The sequence below is a fragment of the Odontesthes bonariensis genome, chromosome 12, assembly GCF_027942865.1.
Source record: "Odontesthes bonariensis isolate fOdoBon6 chromosome 12, fOdoBon6.hap1, whole genome shotgun sequence".
In the NCBI taxonomy this organism is placed as follows: domain Eukaryota; kingdom Metazoa; phylum Chordata; class Actinopteri; order Atheriniformes; family Atherinopsidae; genus Odontesthes; species Odontesthes bonariensis.
In genome coordinates, this window is record NC_134517.1 from 8,242,727 (window position 1) to 8,263,877 (window position 21,151).

Consider the following 21,151-nt stretch of genomic DNA (forward strand, 5'->3'; position numbering starts at 1 on the left):
GAAAGGCGAACCATCCGGCGCTATGCGAAACTCGCCACAGATTCCAGGTCCTCAGCTGTAGGCTTACAGTGTGATGTAACAGGAAGTAGTGGGTTGACTTCCAACGTCAACCTGACAGCCGTTTCTCCTGCGCTCATTGAGCGCCGGAGACTCGCTGCGGTCGGTCCGACTCAGCCAAAGCCGAAGACAAGAAGACGCTTTTGGGATTTCCCTGAGAGTTCATCCCGGTCCAACCCGCTGCTGGATTAAAGTCTCTGGTAGGACGCGCTGAAATCGAGCGTGAGTTTTTGTGCGGTGCGCTGTGCTCCTTCCATGTTTTCCAGGGATACTGTGGGGTTGATGTCGAACGCATTGAACGCTGAGGTGACGGGGAATCCGTCGCTTTTGTTGGACAACATTTGGCTACACAAGTGTCCAGTAAATCTCACGCGCTACAGACTCACTATTCAGTTTTAGATGGCTGCAGTCACTACGTGCTGGACTGTTCATTATTGTTGAGTGTAACAGTAATGCGTAACGCTTATAGTAATGCGTAAATCCTCCCGCACAGGGTTAGAATTGAGCTGTTTTGTACATTACATTACATTACATTTTACATTTACATTTTTACATTACATTGTTGTGAACATGTATGCACTGCTGACTCAGCTGTGGATGTTACAGCCACGGAACAACCCAGAGCTGTCATCCATCCCACACACTTGACAAATCGTTTGTACAGAAGTGCTGCAGGATTTCAACGTTTATTCAACTGGTTGCCTTCAGCTCCGAGACCTTCATTTAAGAGATGGTCACCGGTTGCTAAATAGTCTACAGGGTTACATAAGCTGCAGATTTTGACATGCTGGAAGTTTGTGGGCTGGACAGTAAAGAAAGGAGGGGATGATGATGGTTCTGATGATGATTGTGTGTAGGAGGAGGGTATGATGATGATAGCCGCTATTGGCAGATGATACTTGGCTCAGGAAAGATGCAATGGAGTCTCAGTGAGGGAGGTGACCACAGAGATAACTCCCAGTCTGAGGCCAACTGGCTTTTCAGAGCAGTTTTTGTTCACATGAGTGAACTCTTTATGTCATTGCCTCAGTCTTGCTGCACTTACTGCACATTTGTGGCTGCTATTGTTAACACAAAATGGGGGGATCTTGTATAGGCCCTAATAACCAGGATATGTTCATTAAATTTTGTCAGATGACAAATGTTACTATGTTCACTGTCATATTGGTGAACAGCAATGATTAAAGAACTAAACTGTTTTAGTTTTTTGCTTTGTCTTTAAACTGTGCATTTATCCAACAACAAACAGCCTGCTTAAAATGTTTTATTATCTGTTTTTTGGAAACCAAAGAGGAAAGAAATTAAGATAACATAATCTCGTTCATGAAATAATTTGGCGATTTGTTAAAAACTGAGAAGGAAGTGGATACTTTTGTTTCTTTAAAACCTGCATTGTGTCCTCACCTGATATCCTGATGAAAATAAACGATGGTTGAATAGAAAGAAAGAGGTGATCAAATAACCTTATTAAAATGCTTTTTGAAGCTGGCCCTGAGATTTGTCCACATACCTCGCATTAGCCACATTGTGACAACATTGTTACCTTTGGATCAAATATTCATGCCGCTGATGCAGAAGTGGTCCAACGTTAAAGAACAACTTTTACGTATTTCATAGCTGCCAGGTTCTTTGGGAAAAAAAAAAAACTGCAGTATCTGACTACCACGAATGTCAGCAGGTGAGATATACAGTACAATGTTTCAAGCAAACATATATTCAAACTGTGGTGACTTTCTTTTTCTCCCCATTTAGATATGTCACATTTTAGACTTTTTGATGGGTCTCCCCTGAGTGACTTTTGTTTATGTACTATAAATGTAATGCACTTTGAGACCCACTCAAAAGAACTATGAATTACAGAATTTACAGTATTTTTGTAACTTTTGTTTGAATTGACTTTTACATTTTCTTCAAAATCACAGCAGTTTATGGAGTCTTTCTCTGTATCATCCGAGTCATCAAAGAAAACCTCTAATTTCCTATCAGATCCGTTGAATTTTTCATGTTATCTAATACATACTTAGCTTTAATCAAGGATATGGAGTAGAAGCCAGTCGGCAGAAAGATTCTGGCTGTAAAAGCCCAAAGTTTTAATGGCTCTATTTATTCCTACAAACTGATTGCATACTTTACTTAGTAATATAAATTCTTTACGTTTCATTTGGGGCATTTCACATTGGAAAACAACATAAAAGTTAAAGGATCTTATCAACAATAAATTTCCAGTGTGGCTGAGCCATAGGTTCATGAGACAAAACTATGCCTTAGACCAGACTCTGCTGTAAATGATGAAGGTAAATAATTCATTCATCAGTTCATTTATGCAGCTGCATGTGTGAGTGCAGCCCCAGATTATGCTCTGGAAACACCTTTCAAACCAACAAATGCGTTTCACATGGAGGCTCAGAAATTGATAAGAACACCAACCTGTGGAAAAAAGTGGATGTGACGAATCGGTTATCAGTCTCTGCACAGGAGCTAGAAGTTTGCCATCAGTCCTACTGTGCCAGCCTGTTGTGTGATGCTTGTACTCTACTCGTCCACAACAGCCTGTTGGATAGTTGTATGTAGTCTCTTCCTGTTGCTGTAGCATTCATGTTAGTTCTGTGAAATTATTTTAGATTGTTGTAACGGATCAGACATTGAATATAACCATTGATGGTTACGTCCACCTTTGTCTGTGATGGTGGATGCAGCACCACTTTCTCAGTATAAAGTTCCTGTTATTAGACTAGCTGCACATCCATATTGATAAGAAATGCTAAAAAAAATAAGCTTGCTGAATCTGTGTGTTTTTTTTTTTCATTCTGCATACATTTCAGCTTATCAATATCGACATTTAGCAGGCCTGTCAGATGAGTCCATGGGGCCATTTTGTATTGACCTCTTCAAATGGCCTTAGCCTAACACTCAGTAGATGTGAAATCTTCTTGCCCTGCACTGCATTCAGTTGTCAGACTATTAAACTGAGAGTTTATTACCCATGTCAAGAAAAAAAGCCATTAAATGTGGGTGAAACAAAGGTCTTGACAGTTCTTCTCCAAAGCCCCTTACAATATCCACTGTGGAATGGATCTTTTCTTAAAGCAGTGGCTTTTGAAGTCTGTGCCAGTGTAATCCCATAACTTTGCAGTCAAGCAGCAAATGGATAATTGCTATGTTGCTGTATGGTGTTTTCTAAAGGGATTATGTACAAGTGATGCCTCGCTACTCCTCACTAATGAGGATTTTCATGAAACCTAACCCCTCATAAATCATCAAGGCATAGTGGCCTCCTTCAGCCTCTCCATTATTGATTTTCCTGCAATGTCAATTTTTCTCCCTGTTGAAGATTTAGAGGTTGGAAAGCTCTTGCATTTTAAAGGAAAATTACCACTAACTTCAGTTTTTTTACAAATCTGTATAAGATTATTGGCATACAATTGTCTGCTTACCCCAGGCTGAAGTTATCATATTACGTTAAAGCACAACAATGTGCGGCACTCCCCTTCGGTACTGTTTGTAGTTTCAGAGATGTGAAACCTTTTGAAGGATTTTTTCCACTCATACATTATGAAGCTTTTTTTCCCCCACTTTGACCCAGTTTAAATTTAGCTCAAGGTGGTTAATGGTCATGTAGTGGGCAGATGTGTGTAGTGATTGGCACTTTGAGCCGCTGTAGTTTGTGGAGGATAGAGTAGTGGGAAGAGGCTGTGTGGTTTTATATAGCCTACCATATTATGTGAGCTTAACAAACTGTCAGTGACACCCACGTTGTTATTTACTGTATGGGATGAACTTCTGGTATACCAATGAAAGGATAGTTCCCGGGGAGCTCTGGGTGTTTGTGTTCCAATGGTGAGGCTCTGTTACTGTGCAGTATTTGCAAAAGACAAGTTCCACTTGTGTGGTTTTTACTGTCCCATATAATAAAATTGCCATATTATTTTGGAGGATTTGACAGAAAAGGCAATTAATGAATAATTAGTTTTACATGTGTAGAAATACTTTTTTTTATTTCAAAAAGCTCCCTTTCTAAGCACTTCAATCCTTCTTCCAGTTCTCATCTTCTGGTGCTGTGAGCAAATATCTGCAGCAGACATTTCTCTTGAATCTCCAATTAGCCAACTTACTCTACTGTGAAAATATGAGTATTATTACTGTCAAGCTCATTCTGCTTTAAGCTGTGCTGAAAATGTATCCTCATTGTTGTGATTAATTGGTTCCAGTGGTTGTTGGAAGTTCCCTTTCGAAAAAAAAACTGCTTATTATTGGCTTTGTGAAGTTGAAGACAGAAGCCCCCTAAACTTACACTTTGTGAACATGGAGGTTGCATTTGCCAGATGGATAAACTGTTATTTCCAGTCTTTAGATTATTTGTCAAACATGTTGATTCGTGATTTGCTAGTTTCCTTTGGCATATCTAAAACTTTTAGGGGTTCGTCTTCATGAATTCATTATTTTTCATTTCTTATTTCAACTTACATACTTGATCATGTAAAAAAATAAGTCGGTAACCACAAAGGATACCGGTCATCGTTTTGTAAAAACAGTAAAGTGTAAGTGTACATTAATGCAGGTAAATACCCAATAAAGCTGCTCTAATTCACATTTTTTTCTGCTTCTCTTGTCAAAACGCATCAGAAATTGTGACAGAGAAGCAGCCCATTGAAAATATGTATCAACTCGCCGTTGCTTAAAGCATCTTGAGACTGTCGCTCTTCTCTAATAAAATCTCTTTATGACTACAGTGTCATCTGACAAAATTGCTATTCAAGTAATTTGAAGGCGATGTATTTGGATGGAATTCAGCTCTACCATATCTGTACGCAGCCTGTCTTGAACAATTTCTCACACAGACCAGTGTGGTCCAGACTTACTTGGGTCAGTAACTTCCACTCCCATATAACATGCCTTCAGAAATTATTGAATTGTGGTAGTTTGATTAAAACATGTTTGTCCAACTGAATTCCTACTGAATAAGATTTTTTAAAGTCAGACGAGCGGTAGGGCTGAGCAATTTTATCGATACTGCGATATATATTGATATTTCGTTTCCCGATAAAGTATCGCCTTTTCAGCCGCGAGTATCGATTTATTTATTTATTTTTTATTTTTTTCTTTAAAGCAAACTTTATTGAAAAGTCAGACGTTACAATTAGTGAAAACACAGAACATAGCCTACTACTACTAGCCTAATGCAATACAATGCCAGGGGGTCACATGATACAAAACAGTGATAAATCCCGATGTACATTTTACAATCTACATTTGCTATGGATAAAAATCTAGCAGTATATTAGCTCTGGTGATATCATGGCTTGCATTAATTTTGCTAGCTGGAATGTCAAAGGACTAGGTCGACCAACGAAACTCAATAAGGTGTTGGCACATTTAAATTCCCTGCATGTTCAGATTGCATTTCTTCAAGAAACAGATATGTCTGTTTCTGAACACACGAAATTGAGAAGGGGATGGGTCTCACAGAGTTTTCACTCCCTTTTCAATAGTAGGGCCAGGGGGGCTGCCATCATAATACACAGAAATGTTATGTTTACTACCTCAGATGTTGTTGCTGATAGGGGAGGGAGGTATATAATTGTCACTGGAACTTTATTCAATACTCCTGTAATTCTGGCCAATGTGTATGCACCTAATTATGACGATGACGGTTTTCTTGTTAAGTTTCTGTCTTCTATTCCAAACCTTGATTCTCATCATCTGATAATTGGAGGCGACTTCAACACATGCTTAGACCCCATGCTGGACAGGTCATCTAAAAGACAAATAACTATGTCTAGGTCAGCAAAGATGATAAATAGTTTTCTCACAGATTATGCAGTTGTGGATGTGTGGCGCTCTCTTAACCCAACTACAAGGGCTTACTCTTTTTTTTCTAATGTTCATCAAACATTCTCCCGTATTGATTATTTTCTTTTAGACAAGAAGCTTATCCCATCAGTCAGAGCTTGTACATATGAAGCAATAGTAATTTCTGATCACTCACCTCTCTCTCTTCAATTGAAATTTGATGACATACCTATAACTCATCCATGCTGGAGATTTGATAAAAGTATGCTCTTAGATAAATATATGACCAGGGTTATTGCTACTAACATTGAGTTTTACATACAAACAAACTCCACTCAAGATGTGTCCCATAGCACAATCTGGGAGGCTCTTAAAGCCTTCATGAGGGGCCGGTTGATATCTATATCATCATCATTCCAGAAAAAACAACACACAAAGGAAATAACTTGCCTGACTCATCAAATTCATCAGATTGATAACCAACTAGCCAGTGACTCATCACCTGAACTCATAAAGGACCGTCTTCTTCTCAAGGCAGAATTTGACACACTTACAACAAAGGATGTTAAAAAAATGTTACTTAGATCTAGGCATTCATACTATGAGTTTGGTGAGAGAGCACATAGGCTTCTTGCTCACCAGCTGAGACAATCCTCTGCTTCTCATATTATTTCTGAAATTAAGACACCAAATGGGCTTACACGGGACTTCTCAGAAATAAACAATGCTTTTAGAGAACATTATATATCATTATATACTTCTGAACAAAATTGCACCTCTCTGGAGATGGAGCAATTTTTTACTACTCTACAAACCAACAAAAGTCCTGGACCTGACGGCTTCACAGTGGAATTTTATAAAGCATTTTCTGCTCAGTTGGTACCACTTTTATTAGATATGTATAACGAGTCATTTGAATTGGGACATCTAACCCAAACATTATGTGAGGCATCTCTCACCTTGTTATTAAAGAAAAATAAAGACCCTCATCTATGTGGCTCATATCGCCCTGTATCCCTTTTGCCAGTAGATTTTACGATTTTAACAAAGGTCCTGGCCACACGTCTAGAGTCCATACTTCCACATATTATCTCTCCAGACCAAACTGGATTTGTTAAAAACAGGTTTTCTTTTTTCAACATTCGTTGACTTTTCAATATTATCTATTATCCGTCGCAGTCTACTACATCTGAGGTAATAATTTCATTGGATGCCAAAACGGCTTTTGATAGAATAGATTGGCGATATTTGTTTTATACATTAGAAAGGTTTGGTTTTGGAAAAAATTTATTTCATGGGTCAAATTATTGTATGCAGCTCCTTTGTCTTCAGTGAGAACAAATAATGTTTCGTCTGAGCTTTTCTCTGTTTCATGTGGTACTCGACAGGGGTGTCCTTTGTCACACCTGTTGTTTGCTATTGAAATTGAGCCATTAGCCTTGTTTTACGGCAGACAACTCAACTCACAGGGATTTTCAGAGAGGGTCAAGAACATAGGGTTTCCCTTTATGCAGATGACTTAGGCTGCGGCTACACGGAAACGTTTTTCACTGTAAACGATACTTTTTCTTATCGTTTCGCTGTCGCGGCCACACGGAGCCGGCGTTCCCACTACCCCAAAACGATAGTTTTTGAAAACGGGTTCCAGAGTGGGAAAGTTTGAAAACGGCCTCGTTTCGTTTCCATTGTTACAGCTAAAACGTTTTTGCGTCAGTCACACGTTGACGCTGGGAGCCAATTTTAACACTTCTCTATTGTCTCACAGCGTGGCGTGACACAGTGGCGTGTGTACTGCCTCGTTTCATCGTTTTCGTCTGGACAGCAGCGCGTTTCCGTGTGGTCGCAAGAATTTTCGAACCCGTTTTCAAAAAAAACCTCGTTTCGTTTTCGTGTAGCCGTAGCCTTATTATTATACCTGTCTGATTACTCTCATTCCCTCCCATCTGCATTAAATATATTGGAAAGATTTGGTAAACTCTCAGGATATAAAATTAACCTGTCCAAGAGTGAACTTTTCCCAGTAAATAATGTAGCTTCATCAATGTCATTCAACACATCCCCTTTCAAAGTAACTTCCAATTTTACATACCTTGGAATCAATGTGCCAGACAAATTTTCCAAACTATTTAAAGAGAATTTTCCCCCTCTTATGACAAAAGTTGAACAGCTCTTAAAACGTTGGACCCAACTCCCCCTGTCAGTAGCAGGACGAATTAATTCTATAAAAATGTCTATACTCCCCAAGTTTACATATTTGTTTCAGAATATTTTTATTCCAAAGTCCTTCTTTCGCAAACTTGACAGCATCCTTTCATCTTTCATTTGGAACTATAAAACTGCTAGGGCAAGAAAAAGTCTTCTGACTCAACCAAAACGTTTGGGTGGCATGTCTCTTCCTGATTTTCAATCATACTATTGGGCATGTAACATAAGACCCATGTTGCATTGGCTATATGAGGACCCCAGTGCCGATGCACTTTCTTGGCAGTATATTGAATCACAGTCATGTAAACCATCATCATTAGCAGCTCTTGCATATGCACCTCTTTCATCAAACACAAATCATACAACTAATTTGCTAGTGAAAACATCTCTGAAAATATGGACACAGATTAGGAGGCATTTTGGTTGGCACTCCATTTCATTTAGAGCACCCGTCTATGCCAATCATTGTTTTAAACCATCTGTTATGGACAAGGCTTTCCTAATATGGCACAATGCAGGCATAAAGCAATTTGAAGATTTATATCACAATAGTACATTTGTCTCTTTCCAGTTTCTTCATGACACATTTAATATCCCTAAAACTCATTTTTTCCGCTTTCTTCAAATTCGTAATTATATTAGGAATATATCCCCAACATTTCCAAGACAACTTCCTTGTGCTCCCTATGACCATATATTACTTAGGCCTGTGTCATTCAAAGGTATCATATCAGCCTGTTATGGTAGGCTGATGGCACTTTCATCCTCCAACACCTCTGAATTAAAATATCAATGGGAAGGTGAGTTTGGGAAATCAATTAGTGAAGAAACGTGGGAGGCAGCCCTGGACCGGGTACATAGTTCTTCAATTTGTGCTAGACATGGGTTCCTACAATTTAAAGTTTTACACCGTTCCCACTGGACCAAACTAAGACTATTTAAACGGTTTCCTGATGTTGACCCTTATGCGATCGTTGTAAGTGTACTCCAGCATCACATACCCACATGTTCTGGTCCTGTAGTAAACTAGCACAGTATTGGTCATCCATCTTTGACATAATATCAGGCTTCCTGGGTCAACCAATCTCTCCATGTCCTGAGGTTGGGATATTTGGTGTGGTACCTGATCACTTAAGTGTAACTAGAGCACAATCCCATAGTATTGCCTTCCTAACTCTTCTAGCCAGGCGGCTGATTTTGATGAAATGGAAAGACTGCAAACCCCCAACGGTAACACATTGGGTCAAGGATGTTCTGTATTTCCTCAAGTTGGAAAAAATAAGACATTCTCTGAAGGGCACAGCAAAAAACACTTATAAGAAAATATGGGAACCTTTTCTGGACTATATTAAGACACACACCACACTCACCATAGAATAGGCTAGAGCAAAAGTATACTCTATAGCAAAGATTGTGATTATTCATTACACATTTTAATATGGCCTCTCCGTAATGTGTTGGTTTTTTTTTTGTTTTTTTGGGGTTTTTTTTGTCTTTGTCTTTGTCTTTTTATTGCTGCTATTATTATTAGTATTTTCTCTGTTATTATTTTGCTGGGGACTTTTGTAATTGTCAGTTACTACATTTCATGTCAAAACTTACTCAGATATGTTATGTATATTCTGAACTGAAAATAAAAAAAGAATGTTAAAAAAAAAAAAAAAGATAAATTAATTCTTAAATTTGTTGTATACAGTGCATAGCTCTCACGTTTGTGACATGTTCGGTTGTTTCTGTTTGTCTGGCGGTGTTGTCCTTCTGGTTCAAAGGTTGGACCAACAGTCCAATCAGCGACGATTCATATCAAATCACACTGTCCCTTTTTTTACCCCCAGAAAATTATGTAAGTGTATCGAATCGTATTGTTGGCTGAATATCGTGTATCGTATCGTATTGTATCGTGAGATTAGTGTATCGCTACAGCCCTAACGAGCAGCCAGATAATGCGGTTGCATGTACATTATGTTCCAAGTGGCGCAAAGTGGACCTTACAGTTAGACTCGGCAAACAAGCTGAGAAAGTCTCCTTTCTACATATTTGTCCACACGACTCCTCTTTATAAGCCTTAACTCTTACTGATTAGGCCTATAATTGTAATTGTGGTTGGAAATTGTTTGACTATTCAGATTCTTATTCTCAATTCCATAACTAGCCAGGGCTCTAGAGTGCGACCTATTTTCTCAATGGTGCGACTAAAAAAAATCTGAGGTTGCAACCACCCGTTCCAGGAAAAAAAAAAAACTCTGAAAGTCTCCCTGTGGTTCAACAACAGGCACACGTTAGACCACAGATTCTATAATACTACCAGATTCGCAACTCACGGTGCATTTCCGGTTTCCAACGATTCCACCCTCTTTCCACATGGGGCGCTCAATTTTTGGAGACCAGAATGAATGGAGTCCTATGGAGCTATACGCCCTAGCGTGCCCTTATCTCAAGATATAATTTTTTCTCTAGTAATTCGAATGTTGTGTTCGAAAGAGGATGTTTAGAAAATACCCATGGCTGAGTTTTAGATTTTTAGAGCCACTCTAAAAATTATTTATTTTTAGAATTTATAATTTATATTAGAATTATTTATTTGCTTAAATCATTGAAAAGAACGATTGACAACTTTTTGGTTAAGTTAAGGCCTGATTCGTCCGAAAATAACCACAACCAATGCTCTGACAGGAAGCCATCAACCTCCCACATTATGTCATGCCCTGGTCCGGAGCTAGCATCAGATAATGAGCTAGCATCCGGAGCTAGCATCAGATAATGAGCTAGCATCCGGAGCTAGCACCAGATAATGAGCTAGCATCAGATAATGAGCTAGCGTCCGGAGCTAGCATCAGATAATGAGCTAGCATCCGGAGCTAGCATCAGATAATGAGCCACATACGATCGACTCTGAGCCAGAACCAACTGAAATTAAAAGGGGTAAAGTGTATACATTTCGAAGAGAGTGGCTTGACCAGTTTCCCTGGCATTGATGCAGTAAAGCCGATAATATAATGCACTGCATTTACTGTAAAGTGTGGCAATAGTGCATTTGTGACTGGTTCTAATAGATTTCGAATTGAAACGCTGAAAAAGCACAACGCATCTATGAAACACATCACCTGCTCAAGTGTCCCCTGTCCCCGCCGCCTTTCAGCGGCAGCAAACAGATCATCGGACGAGGCCGAGATGATAATCAAGTTTAACGTTGCCTACCATATTGCAAAAGTTCCCTTCACTAAGTTCAAGTCCGAAATAATTCTTCAGAAGAAAAATGGCTTGAAGGTAAACCCGACGTACAGCAATGATGTCGCGTGCGCGCAATTTATAGGTGTCATTGCAGATAAATTGAAAAAAAAAGACGTCTGTGCTAATTGGGAACCGTGAGTATACATGGCATTCCTGATCGTTCAGGAATGCGTCATTGTGAATACACTGATATATATATATATATATATTTAACCCAACTACAGGAGTTGGCCATTCGAGGGGCATGTGACTGCAATGGAGGATAGACCATAAGACATTGAGATGTTCAGTTTGAAGCCCTTAAAACACTTGCAATTTTAATTTAGATTTTCTTTTTATTTAATTTATCTTGAGATGTTTTAATTTAAATTTCAGGTTAGCGAAGCACTTTAAGCACCAACTCTTTTTCAGTAAGTTTCAGTAAGTAGTTAGTAAGTTAAGTTCAGTAAGTTTGTAGAATTGTGCTTCAAATAAAGAACTTTATTTTGACCAGATTTCTAATAGACATATATGGGCATCGATTTAAAAATAAATAAATAAAGTGAACCTGTAAAACTGCAGTGTTAAATGCAATGTGTTTGAAAATTTGGGTGCACCTAAGAAAAAAAGTTAGGCGCACCAGTGTAACCAGTGCAAAACGTTAGTCTAGAGCCCTGCTAGCACATCCTTAGTTTTGATTCCAACATGTTGAGGAAAAAAAGGACATCTAATGTTTAGAAAGCTAGAAGTATCTTTGTTCTGAACGTTCAAATTCAAAATGTCAATTTTATGTTTATAGGGAATCTCATGTAAATCATTAGCTGTTTGAGGTGCAATCAGCTACACAGGTGCTGACAGAGAGGTTGCCTTTTATTTGTAGAACAGCAGCCTTTCCAGTGGGGGATTCTAACCTACCCATGAGGTAGTACAGAGGTGCACTCAGGAACTGATAAGAAAAATGTAAACATTTCATTGGGGAGGGTACTTTCTTTTTGATTCCTGTTTGAAATTGAGTTTCGATTCCCTAGTGGCTACATGCGAGCTTGCTGCTGTGAGTTGTGGCACGTGTTAATAATTCATGAGTGGACTGACAAAAAACTCATGGTGATCATTTGATGGGAAACATCTTCAACAAGTGCCCAGAACTCTCTAGTTTCAGCTTGAGCTTCAGTTGCTCTTTTCCTTTTGCTGTATGACAGCACATTTAAAGGTTTTCAGACTAAACCAGCCAACTGAAAACATCAGAAGCCTCCAAGAAGCTGTGGGTATCATATTTTTTCTTTTTCTAAATATTTTATAGAGGATGGAGAGATAAATCATTAATGGAAAAAGTCCTATATACGGGATAGATATATTATGAAAAAAACAGTTTTAAGTACTTTGATTATAAATTGGCAACGACAACTTTTATCAGCAGGTTTTTTTTTTTTTTTTCTTTTCTTCAAAAGCCTAATAATTCAGGACGACATACTGTGTTTTTGGGGTGGGCACCACACACAAGAAAGCAGTTACATGTTTTTGTGAGACAAAGGCACACGGGGCAATTTGAAACTAAATGTAATGACGAGTCTATAATATGATAGCAGTCTGGGAGGTCGAGTCTCCGATCAGCAGCAGAAACATGGAGGATACTCTTCGGCTCAGTCAAGCGGTATTTTTGTCCTGGAATTACCTCTTAAGAACCCCTCAGACCTGTCAACAGAGAACTTGAGTTCACTGTTGACATTGTTTGTCCAACACAAGAGTTGACACATAGTTGTGTGTCACCAAAGGAATAAAAAAAGTGCATCAGTTAGTAAAAAAAAGGTTTCTTAAAATCGCAACGCAATAAACGACTTCATAAATCCGTTTTTAAAAACTGATGTGAGAAATGTTTGGATGGATAGAATGACTCAGAAAAAGAAGGAGATTACTAAATATGGCTAAACGAGCTTTCAGAGAGATCCCAAAGGGCATCTTTTTGGCTTTATGATGTTTCCAAAGTCAAATGAAAAACAACTGATAAGTGAGCTGAATCATTTATGGTAATATCCACATTCTGAGGAACCATTTCCCGATTCCTTAAGAAAATATGAAGAGAAATGTAAACTTGAATTGAAAGCCTTAGGGCAGCTTCTGGCCTGAAACCCCCCTCCGGCTGTGTGCCTCTTTAATGAATTCTAATCACTGCAGCAAATACAGTAATGGAATCATTTGAAAAGTGGCAGCTTGGTAGGATGCAGATGTATCGCACAGAAACGAGGCTTCAGCTCCTGCATAAAGCTTTTGGTCTACTGACAAAGAGAATCTGGTGACCTGCAAAATGTACTGCTGAGAATTCCCGGACTTGAGCACACATTGTTACCAGACTGTACTATATTTCCCAAGTTAAGCAATGTGCTCATGCTTAGCTGGTAAGGTTTTTCAAACCCAGCTTGTTAGCATTATAGCTGCAACAAAAAATTGACACCAAGGAACACTAGCAGCTATGCAGGTACAGTGCAGGATGGAGTCTGCTTTATTTTTAACCTGAGTATTTGTTCTATTTTTTCCTGTGCGTAGATCAGAGGCCTCTTCAATAAGATCATCTTTCTATGGAAAGGCCTACTCAATGCCTTTTAAACTGAGGACAACCAAGTGTTTTGTGTGTGTGTGTGGATAATGGAAGAGCATGAAAAATAATTTCAGAATCAGAGGAAAAATATAATTCTTATCTAATTGCACTAATTGCATTAAAAACGTATAGCAATTATTTGACAGATCTCACTGCATGATGAATATGTTTCTTCAGCCAGGAAATGGTTGACATTAAGACTAGAAACATAGAGAACCAGCAGCCTTGGATTTGCACAAAAGTGCTGCGATATAATCCTAATAAAACCTCAAAAGCTTACATATTTACATGACACATTTAAGTTGTTCAATCTGTATACAAAACATCAAGTTGTTGTTAGTGCCAGTTATGAATGAGGTTATGATGAACTGTAGTTTTGGGCAAATAAACAACTAGCTCGACAGAGAATGTCACAGCTCCTGATTAATGGATTTTTAGTGGATCAGACCCAGACAGTAGCTACAAAAAAAAAAAAAACATGCTGAGATCTTTCACTTTAGTATAAATACAGATACATGGTCTGGAAGTGGTCACTGTCTTTGTAAGGCTTCGCAGTTGGAAATCCCCTGGAGATTGTGTCCCCTGTGTCCCCTGTGTGTGTGTATGTGAAATGTAAGGTTCTCACAAGCATATATTTTTAGTTTGTTACAAGTCATGCCAAAATTCCTCATATAATGTCGAAAGCTTTTTTTTTCAGTTTTTTCCTTCTAACAGTTTAAGGGTACCAGACCATTATTAGAGGCAGGCCTTTATTTCAAATTCTCATTGTTAATTGTATGACTTTTCATATTTTCCGGAAATGTCTTGTTTAAATTTGTGTGTAAACACTTGCACCTCATTTCCACATATCTGCATGTCCATATGCGAGTCAGTTAGAAATCCATTCCTTCCTACAGTTTCTGGAGCTCTGTAATCAGGACAAGTGTGCAAAATACTGCTGTTGATTTTTTTTTTTTCCCCTCCAGAAAATGTAACTTTAGCGGTCTATTGCAGAGAGAGGGACTGCGATGTGTGCCAGAAAGCTGAATAAGCAAAATAGCAAACGGGTTAATGAACTATTAACTTGACAAGCTGTGACTACTCGCTTAAAGATCCACTTCCATCGTTATTTTATTTACAAATATACATATTACTGTGGTCACCACTATGATTGAATGCATTGTGCATCGTTTCTGTCAAAAATATCGTCCTTGTCTCCTTGTTTCAAGCTGTTTTGTGTGAGCTAGAATTGGCCTGTGTGGCAAACGACTGGCTTTTCCGGTTTTCCTCATGAATATCCGCGACGTGACAATAAGGCACCTCTGATTGGTTTCTAAAAAAGAAAAAACGTCACGGGGCACACCCCCTAGACCCCAGCTGAGCTGTGCCACTGCCAGCCCGCAGCGCGCTATGTTTGAACTGTGCCCGGAGTTTCTTGCTGCACTGCAACGATTGGCAATCATTGCTGTGAATTTGTGAAAGTTGGCTGATAAAATCATGTCTTCATGTCTTCATGTATTCGCACCGCCTTACTCGCGCGAGTATTGCCGCGGGTGTAAATTGAATTTAGTCGCCTTATTCGCGCGAGTAAAAAACGAGCGAATAGCTCAAGGGGCTATCCATTTAATTCTCTCATCAACCATGGCTGATATAAGTACTCGGAGGATCGGTGCCGTGATCTCTCGGCAGGACACCAACTACAGGCGCTCCGCAGCTGAAATGGAGCTACGGTGACGTGATCACCTGAAATCGGTGCCGTGATTTCAGGTTTATTTTTTTATTTTAATTATTTTATTTAGTCAGGGACCATGTGCAAAGTACATTAATTACAAAGTAAAGAGATGACCTGCACCAGATTGTAGTTTAGAAGCTAATTTCCATCTGCAGTCCCATCTGCATGTCACAGAAACGACTCCATTTCAGCTGCGGAGCGCCTGTCCATCAGATTAGCTGTGGCCATGCCATACAAGGCTATGGGCGAGGCTTACAACCGAGTGACGAATCAATCTCTTGCAAATCAATGTTTAGAATATCAAAAATGCATGTAGCCATCACTTCCTGCCATCCCCACATTCCCACTTCCTAAATGTTTGTGATCAAGAAAAAATGAGTGAGCCAGGAAAAGAGGAATTTATCAATTTTTAACCCATATGGAGACGTAGGACGTTGACGTGTGGACAAATCAAAGTTAGAACTGTTCCTGTGTAGGGAAATGTTGTATTTTGTTTGTCATGAGATCGCGGAGGACGCCTCAAGTGTGGCACACAACTGTAGACATTTGTTTCACAGTTTCTTTCTCGTTTTCAGAAACGTTATACCCATTTTTAACCACTAGAGTTTGGAACTGTTTCAAAATGATCAGTTTCAATTTTTCTTATCAGTTCCAGTTTTAACTGACTCCTAGTTTCCGTTCCAAAAATGCTTTTAATAAACAGTACGTTTAGAAAAAAATCTCTTTATTCTGAACATTTAACTTAAATTATTAATTGTTGTGCTAGTTTGAAACCTCCCCAATAAATCACGAGCTATTTATGTTGACATAAACATAATCATGCAGGCAGGGTCATTGTGATCACGTCTGCAGGTCCTGACAGAGACTTCCCCTTCATTTGCAAAATTACAAGTTTGTCTTCCCATGATCCCTCCAGGACCTTTCTCTGTTGTCTCTGTAGTCTTAAAAGCGCTTTGGGTGGTTGCCTAGACTATTAAAAAACGCTATATAAGTACTGTCCGTTTACCATTTGGGTATGATCAGGAATGTATAAGAAGAATTTAACTCTTTTCTTTGGGTATCCTGTACCAGCTATATAAAATACCTATGGTCAGCTATCCCCATTCAGCTTATCAGCATTCTCATTGCTGTTTCGCAGGAACAGCTTTTTCTATTTCCTATTTGGGATTGAGTTTTGATCCTTGACCTTAGGATATAATCACCAGTGATGTGTTTTTAATTTGTTTCACTTCCACTTACATATCTTGTGGATTCAGACTTTCCAGATGAATCTCTAAACCACATAGAAAAATGCTGTGGTCACTACTACTCCTGGTGACTGTTGCGAAACTTAAATTGTTGGATCTCTGCCATATTAATCTCTGTAACACACCAGCTGTACATTGCAACTGGAGAACTATTACAGTAAGGCTGATGCCGTTAAAAAAAATAAAGCCCACTTTAGGCTAATTATTGAATGTAAAAAGGCATAAGAACTCCATTGGATGTCCTTTCACCAACCCACCCTACACACATTTATTTTCTGACTTGCTATAAAAAAAAAAGATGACACATAACCTGCACAGCCACAGAATACGGGCTTTGGAAGAAGATTGTGAGTGACATAATCTTTCAATATTCATAATTTCTTGGGATCTGTCCTTTGTCAGATGATGAAGCTCCGGGGCTTGAGAAAGTATAGTGACGGGCTGTATACGTTGACATCATCTGTTTTGCACAAGTAGGACACTTTACTTACATTTTTAAATTTCCCATGAGCACTTTGTGCATTAGTATAGGAATGCTTGCTTTTCCTCTTCTCAGCACAATACTTGTGAATAGATCCATGTGCTTGCCCTGAGGATGCTGGCATGCTGGGTGTGAATGCAATGACATGAATACTTTGGTATCTTGGTTGTTGTCTGGCTCGAAACCACAAAAAACAACAACCTCCCTCTTGGTCTGTCAGTGTAAAGAATGGGCCCTGCATTAGTCAGGGTGGATGGATTGAGACTGAGGTTGCTGTTAAGCAAGTTTCTCCGTCACATCTGCATGGGATTGCTCTTGCTTTCCCTGACATCTGGTGATGCCCTTGGCAACTTGGAGATCTGCTGTCATGTCCTGGGCTTGATGGTATAATATATCAGGCACATGGGAAAGATCTAAAGGCACAGCTGATGCTGTTGGAAGTTACCATGAGCTCTATGTGGGTCTGCTGAGTGAGAGGTAACTCTAATGGAAATCATTGTTTCACATAAGTTTGTAAAGCTTCTATTTCTGTTTCTTGTTTACACATGGCCATCATCTCTCTCAGAGAGACCTATATGCTGTTATATTCCCTATTTTTTTTCCACGCAACTATTAGCTTCTACTGTGTTTACAGAAAGATCAGCAAGAGAGCAAGCTGACCTGGAGCCATGCCTTCTTGTGAGGCCACATGAACTTCATTGTTAGTATTTTTTGGGGGGGATCAAATATGTTTCTATAAGCCTACATATAGAGCACAAAAAAAAGCCCAACATCACAATAATTAGTTTAAATGTATACATGTTGAAGCCAATAACAATATTAAAAAGGTCATTATCTGTACTTGTCTTTTAAAAGCAAACACAGATGGTCCAGCTGGATGCAGGCTGTAATCTTGTTTATTCGCCTGATTACGACACTAACACCTGTGCTAATGATCATCTTTCCCAAGCATATTTGATAAGACTCGTAACCATAAGGGAACACAAAACTGGGACTCATGTTGGACATTTAGGAATAACATCAAAACTTGATTCACAACTTTATTTATTATCTCTATATACAACTACTTTTGAATTTCATGCCTGCAATACAATAAAAACCCTTTTCCAGACATGTTTTAAGGTGTGCTACAGTAAAAAGTTGTCCACACATTCTCCACACATTTTTTATTGGAAAGGTCAGAACTGCAGGCAGACCAGTCGAGTACTTTTACCTTTGCCTTTGTCAGAATATGGTTTTCCATTGTCTTGTTGAAAAATGGACATCCCTCAAAATTATGTCATCTTGACGGCTACTTTTCAGCAGTCCTGCTGCTGGTACAATTCCATACCATCACAGAGCCTGGCTTCAGGATTTGTTGCCTACAACAGTCTAGATTATTCTATTATTCTCGGTTTGGAGATGGCGTCCATTTCTTCTTAAGAAAGATCTGGAATACTGAATTGTATGACCTTCTCATTTGTGTTCACTGTAAAATGGTCCATTCCAGATGCCTCCGAGCTCAGCGAAGTGGACACCACCTCTGGACAAGGTTAACATCAGGCTTCTTTTATCCACAGTAACTTTGTGAATGCCGGTTTATTGTAGTGCTTGACAAAGGCTCCTCCAGATTCCTTTTTCTGTAGAGGGAGAAATATGCAAATCAACCTAGTCTTTAAGGAATATTAATTTTTCAAAACAATAACTATCATTGGTTCATACTGTTTGAAGTGAAATTAAGTAAGTTTTATGTACAAATTGAATTTTTAACAAATTCTAGGGTATGTGCAATGGGTCCAAAAGACCTCCGGACCTAATTGGATTGACTTACATCCAATTTGAGAACAAAAAACAAGTGACACAGTGCCAAGTGACATCAGAGTTGTTTCGCAGTATAGTCAAAACTTCCCCATATAAGAGAAATGTTGTGGTTATGCTGCCCCTCCCTCTGTATCCCCACTTCCCTTACAGTGACAGTACTCACATCTGTTTGAATTGTTACTTTTAATTAGGAGATTTGCTAAGTAAAAGGAATTGACACTTTTCCACTTGCTGAACAATGCTGTTTTAAGTTTAGAGCTATTCTGATATAGCCCAATCAATTATTTGACCATTCAGCATGCTGACCTTTACAATAAGTTAAATAGTTTATCAGGCGTTACATTTTTTTTATTGCTTTGATAACACAACAAATGTAATTTCTTTTTAAGAGAACCCTGCAAGTTGAGCTGGACAAATACAGTTTAAGGACTTTTCAGTGCTCCCTGGTGTACCAATTACAGCTGCCATATGTGTGAACAGCATAATTGTACTGTCTAAAACTTAAATATTTAACATGCTAACTAAGGCCTGTGGAGTCTGAGATGTACTTGTTGGGTTCTTTTTATATTTCTGTAAGCATTGCACAGTCTGACCTTGCGGTGAACTTGCACATTGCTGTAAAAATTGGCAATATGTTTATGTTTATGCATTTAGCAGACGCTTTTATCCAAAGCGACTTACAATTGAAAAAATAAATAACATTACAGCTAAAATCAAAGCTAACAATAAGCTACATAGAAGGAAACCACAAGTCAGACTGTATCAGAGGTTAGAGGGGTGACAGTGTAGAGATAGAGTGCAGGCATAGAAGGAAGTACAGAAAAATAAAGTGCAGTAGAAGGGGTAGGGAAGTACATGGTAAGTGCTAGGACAGGAGATGCTCTCTGAAGAGCTGGGTCTTCAAGAGTGTCTCTCACTTGATTGTTCAACTCACTTGATTGTTCAACACTTGTGAATAATCCTTCCTATTGTAGAGTGTTGGACTCCAAAATGTTTGCAAATGGCCTTATAACCCTTCTGAGATTGTATGGTAGCAACAATTGTTTCTCTAAGATAATTGCTGATGTCTTTCCTCCTTGGCATTGTGTTAACACTCACCTGAGTGCATTTAATTAACAGCACCGAGCTGTTATAAACCCTCTTAATCCTTAAAAACTAAGGGTGCTTTCTTTTTTGACACGGCTGTTTGTATGTTACCTAATAATGTAGTACTTATAGTCGTAACTTGTAGTAATTATTGTACTTTATATTTACTTGTGAACCTGGTTGCTTTCTTTGCAAACTACCTAAAACTTTGGCTTTTTTCATTTTTCCTTAGACAATGTTTTTAACTGTTTAGTGTTTATGTAATGTTTAACTGGGTCAGTCTTATTGTACTTATGATGCATAAATCAGGGGTTCTGGTGCACTCACTGAATATGGCAAAGAATTTGATAGCTATATAATGGGTGTATGTTGCGAGACAGGATAGGTCTTGGTGGCAGAGACATTTAAAAAAAAAAAGGGAATTTCAATGGAGTTAGTTCTTCTGCATGAAGACACTTTGTCTGTTCTAATGGCTTCCTCTACCTCTAGTTAAGTCTGTATCCCATGATAGAATGAGACAGTAATGAGGTTAGAGGCCTTCGCCAGTCGAATGGACATCCGAATGCCATTGGGTGGAACTCTTTGTGACTTTGAGTATGGAGCGGCAAACATCCTGTGATTGCAAACGGATGTTTATAGCCAGCAGAACATGTCTGCAGGGACAGTGGGAAAAGATAAGTAGAGGCAGGGATCTGGCACTGGAAGACAACAGATGTTATGCGTAGGCTGTTTTCCTGGGTAACTTTCTGCATGCCAGCAGATGTAATTGGTGACGTCATCTCTTGTGCAAAGTTTACATGACTAACCACTTGAGTGAAACTCTCTGAGGTACTAGAGATAATAGCGGGCCACCCACAGTATCCACTGCTCTGTTGTTATATTTCAAACGGATCAATAATGAAGTTTTATGCTTCTGTGGAGGTTGCTCCCTTAGCGCTGAGCTGCGATTAGCAAACTAAGAAAATAAATGT

General features: G+C 38.9%; 1 protein-coding gene across 2 annotated transcripts in view; it reads left to right on the forward strand.

Moving 5' to 3' along the window:
• The first annotated feature begins 117 nt into the window (after positions 1 to 117).
• LOC142396378 (calcitonin gene-related peptide type 1 receptor) overlaps positions 118 to 21,151 on the forward strand; it is a 47,840-nt gene continuing 26,806 nt past the window's right edge. Inside the window, exon 1 of one of the 2 annotated variants that reach the window (XM_075479030.1) lies at positions 118 to 279. The gene's annotated coding sequence lies outside the window, so the exon portion shown is untranslated. The remainder of the gene's footprint in view (positions 280 to 21,151) is intronic. The other variant, XM_075479031.1, reaches the window with a different exon arrangement.